General features: G+C 42.6%; 1 pseudogene; it reads right to left on the bottom strand.

Annotated features, from left to right (window-relative positions):
- Positions 1 to 8: 8 nt before the first annotated feature.
- On the bottom strand, positions 9 to 634 carry LOC111745621 (annotated as a pseudogene).
- Between the last annotated feature and the right edge of the window lie 2,604 nt (positions 635 to 3,238).

The following is a 3,238-nucleotide window of genomic DNA, read 5'->3' as shown; positions in this document are numbered from 1 at the left end:
CCACAAACGGCAGTCTTCCGCAGACCATTTTGAACAGGATGACTCCCAGGCTCCACACGTCCACTCCGGGGCCGTCGTAGCTTTGCCCCAGGAGAATCTCGGGGGCCACGTAATTGAGGCTGCCACGGAAAGTGGTCAGCTTCTGGCCAATATACTCATTACTGAGCCCAAAGTCCGCCAGTTTGATATTCCGGTCGGCATCCAGGAGAATGTTCCGTGGCTTCAGGTCCCTGTGGACGATGCCCCTCTGGTGGCAATAGTGTACCGCTGACATCAGCTGTCGGAAGACGCCTCGGGCCTCGTGCTCTGTCATATCGCCACAGTCCTCAAGGTAGTCAGACAAGGTCCCTCCATCCACAAGCTCCATGATGAGGAAGAGGGTGTTTTCGGTGTCAATCACCTCAAAGAGTTTGACGATATTGGGGTGGTTCAGGGTTTTCATGGCGTGCACTTCTCGGAAAGGTCTATAGGACCCGTGCCAATTAATGACTTTGACAGCCACCTCTTTCCTGGTCAGAATGTGCCGGGCCAACTTCACCTTGGCAAAGCTTCCCTCGCCAATGGTGTTCAGGAGCTCGTAGCACCAAATGCGGGGCTGCTCCTCACTAGGGATGGCTGCAAGGTCACGGAGCATGGTGACGAACTATCTACACTCACTCACAATACTAACTACCGATGCAAACTATGCTAGCGAACTATACTAACTCTACTGACTATGCTAATACCAACTGCTAACTATGCTGACTATGCTAAAAACAATACTAACTCTACTATGCTAACTGATACTTATACAAACAATGGTAACTATGCTTACTAACTGTGCTGATACTACAAATAAACAGTAATTGTATTAACAATACCAGTACTAACTCTACTAAATGTACTAACAATGCTAACCACACTAATTAAAAAGGTTTAAAGGGGGAAAAAAAACAGAAAATAAAAAATTTGAGATAGCACAAAATAAACAGGAGAAGAAAAAGATAAAAATGGAAAAAAAGAAAAAAGAATGAGAATATATCGCTAAGAAAAATTAGAATAATAAAAAAGAAGGAATAAAGACAGAAGAAAAATAAGTAAAACAACAACAACAACAAAAAGTGAAAACAAGCTAACTATTCCAGTCCAACTGGTCACCACAGGTCAACCTCCTGGGCTCTACGGACAAAAACCTCAGGCCAACCAGGGCCTTATATAGGAGATTTAATGGTGCCTTACTGGGTCAGCACAAGACAGGGACCAATCACAGCTAGGGATAAACCACAGTGTTTTTCTCACTTCCTGGTCTTAAGACTCCTTTACAAGAGAAGTTATATTATTAATATCTATAAAGCTGAGAGGGGGTGGCTTTCATTATCCTTTTGCCAATAAGATCATGAGCAGATTTCTCATCAGAAACTATGGAGACCGGAGGCACTGGGTTCATGTATTCAAAGTGTTGAAGGACAAAGGCTGTTAACTAAAAATCCTACATTGGGCAAAAGTACCTGAAAATGGGGGAGACCTGAAGACATTCCCAGATAAACTAGCGCTGACAGATCTTTACCACTACGCCTGCCTTGCAGCTGGGAACGGAAGGACACTGGGCAGAGGCTCAAAGCCTTATGGAGAAAGAACAATCTCTGTAACACTCCACACGGACGTGATCACAGACAGCTAGAACTGGTGTGACTTTGGTTTGTAGCTCTACTTGTTGTTTTCTACTTGATTTAAGAGACTAATACTTTAAAAAACAATCGTTAATTTATTTTTGGACAGATGGAGTATAAAGAGGTACTTTTGTGATGTCAACAGCAGGTTGGGGTCAGCTGTGAAGCAGTAGTTTTGATATGTTCTTGAAGTTACGCTGCTACAGATTAGCATGAGTGTTAGAACTTTAGGACGTTGTGTCATTCAGGTGACCAAAATCTATTTCTCATGTATACAAATAAGTAAATAAAGACACATTTCTTAGTGCCATGAAGAAGTAAGCATGAGGCGTCCGTTCTGTTCCGCATCTCCCATAACACTCTGTTTTGGACCCTTTGTTAACGCTGTTTCTCCTGGGAAATCTGCACCACGCGCTTTTCTCCTTTTCTTCTTCATCTAGGGATTTCCGATTCAGTCAAGCTTCAGTCTCACTTCTGAAACAACAGTCCACTTTTTCTACCTGTTGGCTGGGCTGCCTCATACTGAATGTGTCTGGTCATGGAGTCTGTATCTTCCCCTGATCCAAACATCTCATTTAATGAAACACAGAGCCAGCCTCACAAGATGGTTCCCTGGACTTATCCCAAATCTTGCTGCTCAAAATACGATTCATGGACTAGCACTTTGTTAGAAACACAGAATCATAGTCCCCATTCAGACCTCCCGATTGAGAATCTCCATTTTACAAGAACAGTCATGCACGAGCACATCAAGTTTGAAACGCATCTTCCCTCAAGCTCCATGCACAATGGACAACTCGTTGAACCTATGTTGCCTTTCAGTCCCTCTATCACGGATATCACTATAACCTCCTAAGTGATCTCACTGCCCTCAGTCTCTCCTATAATTGATCCTTCATACTGACGTATACCTACTCTCCTAAAGCACGTGTCTTCTCGCACAAACTTTCAACTGCTTCCACTGCCTAGACGGTAAGTTCCAAAGGTCTAACTTGGTTTCCACACCCTGCTGTTCTGTTTATAGCTTCCATCATCCCCTTCCACACACCCACCTCCCAACCTTCCTGGTCTACTCCTACCCAAATACACACTTCACACCTTCGTGTCATCCTTTGTGCTGTTTCTTCCTAAACATCCTGTTGCCACCTACGTTGTCTATCAAAACTCTACTTAGACTTTAAGATCCAGCCTAAATGCTCTGCCTTTCAGAGTCTCCTCAAGCGTCTTGCCTGAAAATACACAGTGGCCATCTCTATTTTGCCCCACTTTCATTCTACATTATGTGAGGAATAAATCTTAGTACTTAGCAAAAGTCATATATCACTCAGTGACATATATGCTGCTATAGACCGCACATAGTAACGTACATGTTTCTATATATAGTAATGAAGTAAATCCATGAATGAAATAAATGAACATTAACTATCAGCAAAGTTTATGCACACTATAATCTGTTTGACTGGGAAAAAAAATGGTATCTCATCGGATTACCAACCATACTATTTGGATTTTCTGAGACAATCCTATTTCAGTAAGTCTCCAATTTTTCCATATGTTTTACATGTGATTGACTTAAAAATATGGTTCTC

Source organism: Pteropus vampyrus, unplaced genomic scaffold (assembly GCF_000151845.1).
Source record: "Pteropus vampyrus isolate Shadow unplaced genomic scaffold, Pvam_2.0 Scaffold159, whole genome shotgun sequence".
Lineage (NCBI taxonomy): Eukaryota > Metazoa > Chordata > Mammalia > Chiroptera > Pteropodidae > Pteropus > Pteropus vampyrus.
Note: the sequence above shows the minus strand (reverse complement) of the source record. Positions and strands in the feature narration are given on the sequence as shown.